Raw genomic sequence first — 15,462 nt, 5'->3', positions numbered from 1 at the left:
CCCCTAATATTCAAATAACAATTAACATTTCAACATGTACATTAAACAACAAAAGTCCATTTATAGATTCAGTCTTTGGGGCGGCTTCCTGACCCTTTCGGGATAGCGCCTTTCCGGAGGTTCTTGTTCTTGGTGCAGAGGCGATTCTGACCCCTTTTCATCGGGTAGTTCATCGGGTTCCACTGCTACTGGGTCTGAGGTAGATGCTACCGGTATGTCGGGTTCATCCCCAGGTACTCGAGACATGGGGTTGACGTGTTCCTGTGACGCTAAGATCTGATCGACGTGGCGTCTCACAATGTTCTCCCCGACATCCACTGTGTACATTAATGGCCCCTGCCTTGTACATATCATTCCGGGTTGCCATTTCTCTGTTTGATAGTCACGGGCCAAGACTGGTTGCCCTGCATTGAAGCTCCTTGTCGGCTTCTCATTGATGTGCTGGAATTGTTTGTCCTCAACATTTCTTCGCACATTTGGTCTCAACAAGTCCAGACGAGATCTCAACCTTCGGTTAAAGAGCATCATGGCCGGGGTCTGGTTGGTAACTGCATGTGTCGCGTTTCGGTAGGCTAATAAGAAATTGTCCATCTTATGCTGTAGTGGAATTTCATCGTCGCACATGGCCTTTATCGCCTTCTTAAAGGTTTGTACGAACCTCTCAGCCAATCCATTTGTGGCTGGATGATACGGGGAGGATGTGTAATGCCTTACCCCATTCCTTCTCATAAATTTTTGGAACTCGTCGGACACAAACTGTGGTCCATTATCAGAGCAAATCTGCTCTGGCAAACCGTTTCTGGCAAATATGGTCCGTAGGACTGCAATCGTTTTCTCTGTAGTGGTTGAAGACATTTTTATCACCTCAGGCCACTTTGAATGAGCATCCACTGCTATTAAGAACATTGAGTCCATGAATGGACCAGCGAAATCAATATGCACCCGTTGCCATGGAGAGGAGGGCCACTCCCATGGGTGTAGAGGGGCATGTGGTGGTGCATTTTGGACCTTCTGGCATCCTAAGCAGCTCTTAGTTAGGTTTTCGATTTGTTGATCGATTCCCGGCCACCACACATAAGCCCTAGCAAGGCTTTTCATTTTCACTCCCCCCAGATGACCTTCATGTAGCTCATTTAGCACTCTCTCCCTTAACTTGGGTGGAATCACCACTCTGGATCCACACATCACTGGCCCCTGGCATACTGACAGCTGTTCTCTTCTGGATGAGAATGCTGGCAACAGTGAGTCGCCATGAGTTGGCCATCCCCTCACCGTCAATTCATATACCCGAGACAGCATCGGATCATTGCGGGTCTCCTTCTCTATATCCGCGTTCGTTACTGGCAATCGTTCAATTATTGACGAATAAAATATCTCGATAGGGTCCACTGCTGGTGCTTCCTCCACAGTAGGCAGTGGCAGGCGCGATAGCCCATCAGCGTTCCCATGCTGTTTCGTGCCTTTATATTCTATTTCATATTGATTCGCCCCTAGAAACAGGGACCATCTTTGTAACCACTGTGCAGTCATCACTGGAACGCCCTTCTTAGGATTAAAGATGGAGACAAGTGGTTGGTGGTCAGTCAGCAAGGTGAACTTCTGCCCATGCAGATAGTGGTTGAATTTTTTTAGTCCCCATACTAGGCTGAGGGCCTCCCTGTCAATCTGGGTGCAGTTGCGCTCGGCTGAGGTTAGTGACCGAGACGCAAAGGCTACTGGCCTCTCCAACCCGTCAGGGAATTTGTGCGACAGCACCGCTCCAATACCATAGGGTGATGCATCACATGCCAAACGAATTGGTAGTGCTGGGTTGAAATGGGCCAACACCTCTTTTGATGTGATCAATTCTTTACACTTCTGGAAAGCTCATCTACGTTCGTCATCCCACTTCCATGGTACCCCTGTTTGCAGTAGGGTGTTCAGTGGGTGTAATACCGTAGACAAATTTGGTAAGAACTTGTGGTAGTAGTTTACCAGCCCGAGGAACGACCTCAGTTGTGACACATTTTCCGGTGCTGGAGCCTTGACTACTGCCTCAATCTTGTCAGGGGACTTATTTAACCCCTCTTCATTGATGACGTGGCCACAATACGAGATCTGTTTCTGGAAAAACTCGCATTTGTGGCGATTAGCTCGTAGCCCATACTCCTTTAATCTGGTGAGCACCTTCTCCAAGTTGGCGAGGTGATCACCGTCATTTTCGCCAGTGACCAAGATGTCGTCCAAATAACACTGGGCCCCTGGAATCCCTTGCAGGACCTGATCCATCGCCCTTTGCCAGACAGCCTGAGTCGAGGCTACTCCAAACACCAGCCGGTTGTATTGATAGAGACCTTTATGAGTGTTGATCGTAAGGTATTGTTTCGAAGCTTCTTCTACCTCCATTTGCAAGTACGCCTGGGCTAGATCAATTTTGGTGAAGCGTTTACCTCCAGATAGCGAGGCGAAAATATCCTCAATTCGTGGAAGCGGATATTGTACCGTGAGAAGGACTGGGTTCACTGTCACCTTAAAATCCCCACAGATGCGGACCTTCTTTGGTTCCCCAGGCGTATTACTCAACGACCTCTTCATTACAGGAACGATGGGTGTAGCCCACTCGCTCCAGTCCACTTTGAACAGAACTCCTGAACGTTCCAACCCTTCCAGCTCTGCTTCAACAGCTGGTCTGATCGCATAAGGCACTGGTCTGGCCTTCAGAAACTTTGGGCTTGCATTTTCCTCTATTTTAATCGTTGCTGTTATTCCTTTTAGTGTTCCTAGTCCCTCCTGGAACACTTCTTTTGCGTCAGTTAGCATTTTTGACAGTCGTCCAGGTGTGACGTCGTCATCCTTTTTGGCCTCAACCTTCAGTGCCTGTATGGAATGCCAATCTAATTGTATCTTCCGGATCCATTCACGTCCTAGCAGTGGTTGTCCTCCATCTGGCAATACATATATATCCATTTTAGGTATTTCCTGGCCTTTATATGTCACTTTCACCCTTATTTTTCCTTTGGGGTAGACTTTTTTGCCCCGTATACGTCTTCAAGACAATCTCTGTAGCTTTCAAGGGTATGTGTGAAAATAGCCGCTTATCGTCTCTTTGATTTATGACTGTTAGCGCTGACCCTGTGTCCAATTCCATTTTCACTTGGACTCCGTCTATCTTGAGTGTAACCCAGATAGTCTGGTGATCCTCCATTTCTGTTACCTTATGTAGTTTCAGACAACCCAGCTCCTTGATTCCAGAGTCTGTGTCACTTTTCTGTTCGTCTGAACCACTGTCCATCACCTGGTATACCTTTTTGTACTTCTCCTGTGGAGATTTCTTACTGTTGGTTTTCTTCCCAGACCTGCAGACTCTTGCTATGTGTCCTGCTTTCCCACACTGTCTGCACACTTGGTCCTTGAACCAACAATCTTTCTGGTCATGTGTTGTTCTGCCGCAGCGATAGCACTTCCCTGCTCCATAGGACATTTCATTGGTGCCATATTCTTGCAGTCTCCGTTGTATCTCTGGAGCGCCCCTTGCGGCTGCTTCGTGTGATACTGCCATACTGAAAGCTTTGTCCAGCGTAAGGTCCTTTTCTGATAGAAGCCGTTTCTGGGTTCCTTCACTTTGTAGCCCACACACAAACTTGTCCCTTAACGTATCTGCTAGTCCCGCTCCAAACTGGCAGTGTTTCGATAGCTTGCGCAGTTCCGTTAGGTACTCAGCATTGCTTTCGTCTTTGTGTTGGTTCCTTTTATGGAACTTAAATCGTTCTGCTATCAGCAGCGGTGTGGGGTTTAAGTGGTCCTGTAGGATTTCTACTATGCTTTCAAAATTCTTGTTTACCGGCTTCTCTGGGGTTATTAGATTTCGCAGTAACCCATAAGTTTTTGCACCCATGGAATTTAACAGAACCAGTGCTTTATTAGCATCTGGCACTTCATTTGCCCTGCAGTACACCTCAATACTATTACGTCCGTGAATGATTGAGACACCGACAGCAGGAGTTGAACAAAACAAGTCTTTACTGATGGAAGTCAATCGTGAAACTGAAAACAACAGAGGCTCACTAGCGCCTTTTATACAGGGGTGGTCACTGCCGGTACTGCAGTCTGAGACCAGTTATTCTCTTAAAGGTACATACACAACAATTCCTCCCCTTTTAGATAAACAGTACATAACATTCATTTAACAACTAAATGATAACTAATTACAATCACAATTACGGTTGCTAGATACATTGGTTAAGTTTAAGCAATTATAAGTTCAGTCTTTGAGGAGGCTTCCTGATTCTGTCTGGATAACGCTTCTTTGAGGTATCAGGTTCTTCTGGCAATGTTGAGTCGGGATCAATGTCGTGGTTTGGTTCATCTGCTTCCAATATTACCGGTTCTGCGGTAGCTGCAATTGGAACGTCGATTTCATTACCAGGTGTATCAGATCGTGGTGTGGAGTTGACATTTTCCAGTGACTCTAGAATCTGGTCAACATGGCGTCTTACAATGCTCTCCCCAACGTCCACGGTATACATGAGAGGTCCTTGCCGTGTACAAATCGTTCCTGGCTGCCATTTCTCAGTGCGGTAGTCCCGGGCCAAAACTGGTTGACCTATCTTAAAACTCCTGGTCGGCCTTTCATTCATATTCTGAAACTGCCTGTTCTCCACATCTCTTCGGACGTTTGGCTTAACCAAATCCAAGCGGCATCGTAGTCTTCGATTGAAGAACATCATGGCTGGAGTTTGGTTGGTAACCGCATGTGTCGCATTCCGGTAGGCAAACAAGAAGTTGTCCACCTTGTGTTGTAGGGGTATATCTTCATTACACATTGCCTTGATAGCCTTCTTGAATGTTTGGACAAACCTCTCGGCCAATCCATTAGTGGCTGGATGATATGAGGCAGATGTGTAATGCTTAACACCATTGTTCTTTAAGAACCTCCGGAACTCTTCAGACACAAACTGTGGTCCATTGTCAGAGCAAATCTGTTCAGGCAGCCCATTCCTGGCGAATATGGTTCGTAAAACTGTGATAGTTTTTTCCGTGGTGGTTGAGGACATTTTTATTACCTCTGGCCACTTTGAATGTGCATCCACCGCAATTAAAAACATCGAGTCCATGAAGGGACCAGCAAAATCAATGTGCACCCTTTGCCATGGAGATGAGGGCCACTCCCATGGATGCAGAGGAGCTTGTGGTGGGGCGTTTTGGACCTTCTGGCATCCTGCACAGCTCTTGGTCATCTCTTCGATTTCTCTATCGATTCCCGGCCACCACACAAACGCTCTGGCTAAGTTCTTCATTTTTACCCCACCCAGATGACCCTCATGAAGCTCATTGAGCACTCTATCCGTCAACTTAGGTGGAATTACTACTCTGGATCCACACATCAAGGTTCCTCTGCACACTGACAGCTGTTCTCTTCTCGGGGGAAATGCTGGCAGCAGTGGTTCGCCATGTGCTGGCCATCCCTTCACCGTTAAATCATAGACCCGTGATAGTGTCGGGTCATTCCGTGTTTCCTTTTCTATGTGTGCATTCGTCACAGGGAGACACTCGACTATGGTCGAGTGGAATAACTCCATTGGATCCACTGCAAGGTCGTCTTCTTCCACCGTCGGCAATGGTAGGCGTGACAATCCATCAGCATTTCCATGCTGTTTAGTTCCTTTGTACTCGATGTCATATTGGTGTGCCCCTAGGAAAAGGGACCACCTCTGCAGCCGTTGTGCTGTCATTATCGGTACGCCCTTCTGAGGGTTGAAAATGGAGACAAGAGGTTGATGATCGGTTAGTAGAGTAAATTTTTGACCGTGCAGGTAGTGATTGAACTTCTTCACCCCCCACACTAGGCTGAGGGCCTCTCTGTCAATCTGGGCGTAGTTACGCTCGGCAGAAGTTAACGAGCGTGACGCAAAAGCTATCGGCCTCTCTAAACCATCAAGGAATTTATGTGACAGTACCGCCCCAATGCCATAGGGAGACGCATCACACGCCAGTCTGATCGGCAGTGCTGGGTTGTAGTGAGCCAATACTTCCCTTGAAGTGATTAAGTCCTTACTCTTCTGAAAGGCCCGCTTACAATCATCGCCCCATTTCCATGCTACCCCCGTTCGTAGCAGGGTGTTCAGTGGGTGCAGAATTGTCGACAAATTCGGCAAAAACTTATGGTAGTAATTCACCAATCCGAGGAATGACCTCAGTTGCGACACATTTTCAGGCGCTGGGGCCTTAACAACCGCTTCAATTTTGTCAGGGGACTTATGTAACCCCTCTTCATCAATCACGTGGCCACAATACGATATCTGTTTCTTTAAAAATTCGCACTTGGGGCGGTTGGCTCGCAGCCCATGTTCCCGTGGTCTAGTGAGCACCTGTTCTAGGTTGTTAAGGTGTTCACTGTCATCTTCACCTGTCACAAGGATGTCGTCCAAGTAACACTGAGTCCCCGGAATCCCTTGCAGGACTTGTTCCATCGCTCTTTGCCATATCGCCGGAGCCGATGCTACTCCAAATACCAATCGATGATACTGGTAAAGACCTTTGTGAGTGTTTATTGTGAGATACTTCCTAGAGGACTCTTCAACCTCCATCTGCAAATATGCTTGTGCTAGGTCAATTTTTGTAAAATGCTTCCCTCCAGATAGTGAGGCGAAGATGTCTTCTATCCTTGGAAGAGGATATTGTACTGTGTGAAGGACCGGGTTCACCGTCACCTTGAAATCCCCACAGATGCGAATCTTCCTTGGCTCCCCGGACTTATTGCTTAACGTTTTCTTCATGACAGGAACGATGGGTGTCGCCCACTCGCTCCAGTCGACCTTAGACAACACGCCTGCCTTCTCCAGATTCTCCAGCTCTGCCTCGACGGCTGGGCGAATTGCATATGATACCGGTCTTGCTTTGAAAAACTTGGGAACTGCATTCTCTTCTATTTTTATCGAGGCGGTTACACCTTTAAGCGTGCCCAGTTCTTGTTGAAATACCTCTTTGGCATCAGCTAAGATTGTTGACAATCGTCCAGGAGTGACGTCTTCATCTTTTTTACTGTCCACCGTCATTGCATGAATGGAGTGCCAATCTAAGTTTATCTTCCTGATCCATTCCCATCCCAATAACGGTGGTCCACCATTTGGCAGTATGTAGAGATACAATTTCCGTATTTTCTTGCCGTTGTATTCGACAGGCACCCTTATTTTTCCTCTGGGGTATACTTTTTGCCCCGTATACATCGTCAAGACGATGGATGTCTCTCTCAAGTGTATGTGTGAAAATAGCCGCTCGTAGTCTCGTCGATTCATGACGGTTACCGCTGATCCTGTTTCCAATTCCATTTTAACTTGGGACCCTGCTATCGTGAGGGTGACCCAAATGGTTCGGTGATCCTCTTTTGCGATTACATTGTGAAGTTTGAGACAGCTTAGTCTCCTGTTCCCGGATTCACTATCGCTCATCTGGTCTTCGGAACTACTGTCTGTCATCTTTTGTACTTTCTTGTACGGTTCCTTAGTAGCCTTTTTGTTGTCGCTGGTCTTCTTCCCAGACCTGCAAACTCGTGCAATGTGTCCCATCTTCCCGCATTGTCTGCATATTTTGTCTTTGGACCAGCAGTCCTTCTGGTCATGGTTAGTTCTGCCGCAGTGATAACATTTTGCAAATCCCCGTGTCATTTCGTGGGTGCCGTATTCCTGTGGTTTTTGTTGAATATCTGCAGCTCCCCTGGCTGCTGCTTCATACGATACTGCCACGCTGAAAGCCTTATCTAGCGTCAGCTCTTTCTCTGAGAGTAACTTCTTCTGTGTTCCTTCACTCAGGAGTCCACAGACAAATTTGTCCCTTCACTCAGGAGTCCACAGACAAATTTGTCCCGTAGGGTATCTGCCAGTCCTGCTCTGAACTGGCAGTGCTTTGATAGCTTGCGTAGTTCCGTAAGGTACTCAGCATTGCTCTCATCTTTATGCTGAGTTCTCCTGTGGAATTTAAATCTTTCTGCTATCAACAGCGGTGCAGGGTTTAGGTGTTCCTGTAGGACAGCAACAATTTCGTTAAAACTCTTCGCCTTCGGTTTGGCTGGAGTAATCAGGTCCCGCAATAGGCCGTACGTTCTAGCGCCCATTAAGTTTAGCAATATCGATGCCTTTTTCTCCTCCGCTATTGCGTTTGCCTCGAAATATACCTCGACTCTTTCCACATACGTGGTCCAGTCCTCTATTGTATTATCAAAAGCAGTGATACAGCCAGTCTTCGGCATCTTGCAAATCTAAAATGGCGCCTCCCGCGCTTTGCCTTCTTCCCCGCTGATTAAGATGGCGCCTCCCGCGCTTTGCCTTCTTCCCTGCTGTTGTTAGCGCTGCTTTCCGCGGTTCCCGTTGCAACCTGCAGCTCCTTGCGGTTTCTTGCGCGTTTAATATTTTTTTTTTATTTTGCCGTCGTGGAACAACCCTGTGGGACTCTTGCCTCCCTCTTCGCGGGTCTATACGCAGCCCGGCTTCGTAGCACCAGCCGCGCCCTGTGTGCTCCACCCTCTCTCTCTCTTCCTCCCGACAACGCTGCTCGGCCCCGTTGCAAACCACCCGCTTGAGTTCGCGACCGCCACAGCCCAGGAAGGATCAGTGCACTACCTGCCACCAGCCCGATTAGCTGAAGCACCGTCGACAGGAACCAGGCCCCGCTTCCGACAACTTCTCCAGCAATCTTCAACTCCGCAAACACAGGGGCGGATGCCCACGGTCGACGCCCGTTTCTACTGCCTCTTACTTTCTTTTCTTTCTGGCCTCGACCTCTGCTCACTTCGCTGTAGGAATGGATCCCAGGAGGTGGTGCAGACTGTAGGTAGGTTCGTATCTGCTCGTCGCCAGTATTACGTCCGTGAATGATTGAGACACGGACAGCAGGAGTTGAACAAAACAAGTCTTTACTGATGGAAGTCAATAGTGAAACTGAAAACAACAGAGGCTCACTAGCGCCTTTTATACAGGGGTGGTCACTGCCGGTACTGCAGTCTGAGACCAGTTATTCTCTTAAAGGTACATACACAACAAATACGTTCCACATATGTCGCCCAATCTTCGACTTCATTGTCGAACGTAGAGATACTGCCACTCTTCGGCATCCTTGGGTGTGAGTTAACTGTCAAAAATGGCACCTCCCGCGCTTCCCCTTCTTCTCCGCTGGCACAAAATGGCGTCTCCCGCGCTTTCCTTCCTTCCCGCGCTCGCCCTTCTTCTCCACTGCGGCTTCTAAAAATGGCGTCTCCCACGCTCTTTCTTCTTCTCCGCGGCTCAATGGCGTCTCCCGCGCTCCCCTTTCTTCGCCCCATGGACTCTGTTCAGCCCGTGAGCCCTGGCTGTGCTCTGCGCGTTCTTCTTTTTATATTTTTCGACACCGCTCAGTCTAGAACCCGGCTGTTTCTCTACCCTCTCTCTCTCCGGTTTGTTTTCTTTTTCTCAACGCCGCTCGGTGTTCAACCCCCGGCTGCGCCCTGCGCTCTTCACCCTCTGTCTTACCCCATCGACGCTGCTCGGCTTTCTCTCCGCCGTTGGTCGGCTCCAGCCGTCGCTGCTCGGGAAGGGTCTGCGCTGGACCTGTCGTCGGTCTCTTGCTGCTCGTCGTGGCTGGGGAACCAAGCCCGGCTCTCCACAGCCTCCCCTGCGAAGTTCAATCTCTGCCTGACTGCTGGGCGGTTGCTCGTGGTCGACGCCAGTGTTCCTGGCCTCGACTATTTTTTAAAATTTTTTTTATGTTGCAGGTAGATTCGAATCGACACTCGTCGCCACTGTTGGATCCGTGGTTCAGTGGATATGCTGTTATTAAATAATCACACAGATGCTGTACATTAACAATAAACAGGTCTTTACTGGAGGAGGGTAGTCTCAAGACTGGGGTACAGAGGCATGCACAAAGCTTATATACAGGTGTGGTCACTGCCGGTACTACAGTATACAGGAGCTGTAAAAGTAGTTCTGACTTAAAGGCACATACACTACAAGGGGTAATGGGTGAACGGGGCTTGGTGCGAGTTAGGACATGGGCAGCAGAGTTTTGGATGACCTCAAGTTTACGTAGGGTAGAACGTGGGAGGGCAGCCAGGAGTGCGTTGGAATAGCCAAGTCTAGGTTGTGTTTATTTCCAACACCTGATTTCTGATTGGTCCCCTTGGAGGACAAGACCTGATTTCTGATTGGTCACCTTGGAGGACAAGCCACACCCAGCAGTTTCTCTGGAATGTGTAATTAGATCCCACATGCCTAAGTAATTAATTCCAGGATACCGCACGCATGCGCAGAAGGCCACACAACATAGCAACATAGAAAAATAGGAGCGGGAGTAGGCCATTCGGCCCTTCGAGCCTGCTCCACCATTCATTATGATCATGGGTGATCCTCTATCTCAATACCATATTCCCACTCTCTTCCCCATACCCCTTGATGCCTTTTGTGTCTAGAAATCTAAGTGTTCGTGCAGATAATCACTCCACTCAAAATAACCAGTTTGGTTACATCATCACGCACACAAAAAACCAACCTAGTAACGCCATCACGCAGACACACACACACTCCTAATGCAAACTCACATGATTATGTCATCACACAGAGACACACTGTAACCAAACAGTGCCATTAAGGTAGAGCCTGTGTCACATGGAGTGTGTGACACCCAGCAGAGTGGGGAGTCCAAACACATGTTGGGATGCCCCTACAACAACTTGATTTATATAGCGCCTTTAATGTAGTAAAATGTCCCAAGGCGCTTCACAGGAGTGTTATAAAACAAAATTTGACACCGAGCCACATAAGGAGATATTAGGAAATAAGGAGATTTAAGGAGAGTCTTAAAGGAGGAGAGAGAGGCGAAGAGGTTTCGGGAGGGAATTCCAGAGCTTAGGGCCCAAGCAGTTGAAGGCACGGCTGCCAATGATTGAGCGATTAAAATCAGGGATCCGCAAGAGGCCAGAATTAGAGGAGCGCCGAGATCTAGGAGGGTTGTAGGGCTGGAGGAGGTTACAGAGATAGGGAGGGGTGAGGCCATGGAGGGATTTGAAAACAAGGATGAGAATTTTAAAATCGAGGTGTTGCCAGACCAGGAGCCAGTGTAGGTCAGCGAGCACAGGGGGTGATGGGTGAACAGGACTTGGTGCGAGTTAGGACACGGGCAGCAGAGTTTTGGATGATCTCAAGTTTAAGGAGGTTGCAAGGTGGGAGGCCAGCCAGGAGTATGTTGGAATAGTCAAGTCTAGAGGTAACAAAGGGTTTCAGCAGCAGAGGAGCTGAGACGGGCAATGTTATCGAAATAGGCGGTCTAAGTGATGGCGCGGATATGTAGTCGGAAGCTCATCTAGGGGTCAAATACGACACCAAGGTTGCGAACAGTCTGGTTCAGCTTCAGACAGTTGCCAGGGAGAGGGATGGAGTCAAAGGCTAGGGAACGGAGTTAGTCGGAGGAAATTTCTGTTCCTCCAGTCCTGGATGTTGGACAAGCAATCTGACAATTTAGAGACAGTGGAGGGGGTCGAGAGAGGTGCGTGAGGTAAAGCTGGGTGTTGTCAGCATACTTGTGGAAATTGACACCGTGTTTCCAGATATGCTGAATATCTTCAATGCACAAACATAAATAGAAGGGAGAACATTAGAGACAACTCCAGGGTTTAGACTTGGCCAGAGCGGGGACAGATCCATGCTATGAACACTTAATTGGGGTAATGTGTGCCCACAAACCCACAGCACCAACTCCACTCACTCGCTTCATCAAACTAGGATAAAAAGAAAGCATTTCTACTTCGCCTTCCACAACCTCAGGACGTCCTAAAGTGCTTAACAATCAATGAAGTACTTTTCAAGTGTAGCCACTGTTGCAAAGTATGAAACGTGCCAGCCAATTAATGCACAGCATGATCCCACAAACAACAATGAGATAATCACCAGATAATCTGCTTTAGTGCTGCTGGTTGAGGGATAAATATTGGCCAGGACACCGGGGAGAACTCCACGGTTCTTCTTCAAAATACTGCCATGGTATCATTTACGCCCATCTGAGAGGGCAGACGGGGCCTCCAACAGTGCAGCGATCCCTCAGTACTGCACTGAACTGTAAAATTAAAGCTAGACCAATTAGTGAAATCAGGAAGCACTTTTTCACACAAAGGGTGGTGGAAATCTGGAACTCTCTTCCCCAAAAAGCTGTTGAGGCTGGGGGGTCAACTGAAACTTTCAAAACTGTTAGGCAAAGGGTATTAAGGGATATGGGACCAAGGCAGGTAGATGGAGTTAAGAAACAGATCAGTCATGATCTGATTGAATGGCAGAACGGGCTCGAGGGGCTGACTGGCCCCCTCCTGTTCCTATATTCCTACAGTGAGCAGTGACTAGGATATTCAACAGTGAGGTAACATCGCAGCCGTGGCCAACCTGTCCTCATCCACACGGCCACGGTCCACCAGAGGCCAGCAATCGGGGGCAGGAAACCTAGCCGACTTTCCGTCTCCCCAGCCTTGGGACTCAGTGGTAGCACATGTCGTGGGTTCAAGTCCCATTCCAGAGTCTTGAGCCCATAATCTAGGCTGACACTCTTAGTGCAGTACTGAGGGAGCGCCGCACTGTCGGAGGGGCAGTACTGAGGGAGCGCTGCACTGTCAGAGGGGCAGTACTGAAGGAGCGCCGCACTGTCGGAGGGGCAGTATTGAGGGAGCGCCGCACTGTCGGAGGGGCAGTACTGAGGGAGCGCCGCACTGTCAGAGGGGCAGTACTGAGGGAGCGCCGCACTGTCGGGGGTCAGTACTGAGAGAGCGCTGCAATGTCAGAGGGGCAGTACTGAGGGAGTGCTACACTGTCGGAGGGGCAGTACTGAGGGAGCGCTGCACTGTCGGAGGGGCAGTACTGAGGGAGTGCCGCACTGTCGGAGGGGCAGTGCTGAAGGGAGCGCCAGTACTGAGGGAGCGCCGCAGTGTCGGAGGGGCAGTAATGAGGGAGCGCTGCACTGTCGGAGGGGCGGGACTGAGGGAGCACCACACTGTCGGAGGGGCAGTACTGAGGGAGCGCTGCACTGTCGGAGGGGCGGGACTGAGGGAGCACCACACTGTCGCAAGGTCAGTACTGAGGGAGCGCCGCACTGTCGGAGGGGTAGTACTGAGGGAGCGCTGCACTGTCGGAGGGGCAGTACTGAGGGAGCGCTGCACTGTCGGAGGAGCAGTACTGAGGGAGTGCCGCACTGTCGGAGGGGCAGTGCTGAAGGGAGCACCAGTACTGAGGGAGTGCCGCAGTGTCGGAGGGGCAGTAATGAGGGAGCGCCGCACTGTCACTGTCGGAGGGGCAGTACTGAGGGAGCGCCGCACTGTCGGAGGGGCAGTACTGAGGGAGCGCTGCACTGTCGGAGGGGCGGGACTGAGGGAGCACCACACTGTTGCAAGGTCAGTACTGAGGGAGCGCCGCACTGTCGGAGGGGCAGTACTGAGGGAGCGCCGCACTGTTGGAGGGGCAGTACTGAGGGAGCGCCGCACTGTCGGAGGGGAAGTACTGAGGGAGTATCGCACTGTCGGAGGGGCAGTACTGAGGGAGCGCCGCACTGTCAGAGGGGAAGTACTGAGGGAGCATCGCACTGTCCGAGGGGCAGTACTGAGGGAGCGCTGCACTGTCGGCGGGGCAGTACTGAGGGAGTGCCGCACTGTCGGAGGGGCAGTACTGAGGGAGTGCTGCACTGTCGAAGGGGCCGTGTTTCGGATGAGACGTTAAACCGAGGCCCCGTCTGCTCTCAGGTGGATGTATAAGATCCCATGGCCACTATTTCGAAGAAGAGCAGGGGAGTTCTCCCCAGTGTCCTGAGGCAAATATTTATCCCTCAATCAACATCACAAACATATAAAATAATCTGGTCATTATCACATTGCTGTTTGTGGGAGCTTGCTGTGCGCCAATTGGCTGCCACATTTCCTACATTATTACAGTGACTACACTTGAAAAGTACTTTATTGTACAGTAAAGTGTTTTAGGACATCCTGAGGTCCTGAAAGGCACCAGTAGACGTGTAAGTCTTTCTTTTTTTTTTAGGGCTCCAAGGATCAGTGCAGCATCTCTGGGCCTCTTAGGCTGAGATCAGCTGTTACAAATGGCAGGCGGGGTTCGGGGGGACGCGGGGGGCTGTTGCACCTGGCGGACTCTCCTCAGTTTCACATCCAGCTGTCCACCTACTCCTTGGGGGATTCTACAGCATCGCCAGCAATCTCCTCCACTTCTGGCTTCTTGCCTCTGTTACCTCCAGACTCGACTATTCCAATACTCCCCAGGCCGGCCTCCCACGTTCCACCCTCCGTAAACTTCAGCTCGTCCCAAACTCTGCTGCCCGTGTCCTAACTCGCACCGAGTCCCCTTCACCCATCACCCCTGTGCTCGCTGACCTACATTGGCTCCCAATTAAGCAACGCCTCGATTTTAAAATTCTCATCCTTGTTTTCAAATCCCTCCAGGGCCTCGCCCCTCCCTATCTCTGTAACCTCCTCCAGCCCCACAAACCTGTGTTCCTCCAGTTCTGGCCTCTTGCGCATCCCCCGATTTTAATCGCTCCACCATTGGCGGCTGTGCCTTCAGCTGCCTGGGCCCTAAGCTCTGGAATTCCTTCTCTAAACCTCTCCGCCTCTCTCTCCTTCCTTTAAGTTGCTCCTGAAAGCCTACCTCTTTGACCAAACTTTTGGTCACCTATCCTAATATCTCCTGATCTGGCTCGGTGTCAAATTTTTTAAATTAACGCTCCTGTGAAGTTCCTTGGGGTGTTTTACTCGGTTAAAGGTGCTATATAAATGTAAGTTGTAGCAAATAACAGACTCCAATTTTTGGGTCATGTCAAAATTATTGTGTAACAGACTCTGGCAATTAACAAACCTTCAGATGCTCTGGGGTAGGTTTCATGCAGGAGTCGTAACGAGGGGGAGCGAAGTAAAGGACGACAAAGCAGCCCCATTCATTCCCATGTAGTTTACTGGAACAACCGCTACACAAATACTGGGCAATGTACAGGAATCAGGCTTTACAGCGAGTCCGTCACAGAATGTACAGTCTGCTTAGAGGAACACACACAAGACTAAACAGGATGGCCTTCATAACAATTGAGATTTCAAGTTATAATTGACAAATATTAGCAATGGCGAATGTGTTGGGAAATGGCTTGTAGTTCACAGAAGCATCCAGCACAGAAACAGACCATTTAGCCAACCCAGTCTAATCCCACTCTCCCGCTCAATCCCCGTACCCTTTAATATCCCACCCAGTCTAATGCCACGCTCCTGCTCATTCCCCATACCATTTAATATCCCACCCAGTCTAATCCCACTCACCCCCTCGCTCCCCATACCCTTTAAAATCCCACGCAGTCTAAACCCATTCTTCCCCTCACTCCCCGTACCCTTAAATATCCCACCCAGTCTAAACGCACTCTCCCCCTCACTCGCCGTACCCATTAATATCCCACCCAGTCTAATCCCACTCTCCCCCACTCCCCGTACCC

The sequence above is a fragment of the Somniosus microcephalus genome, chromosome 22 (genome assembly GCF_052327205.1).
Source record: "Somniosus microcephalus isolate GS21.2 chromosome 22, FLI_Smic_1.0, whole genome shotgun sequence".
Taxonomy (NCBI): Eukaryota; Metazoa; Chordata; class Chondrichthyes; order Squaliformes; family Somniosidae; genus Somniosus; species Somniosus microcephalus.
This window is presented reverse-complemented; position numbering follows the sequence as displayed.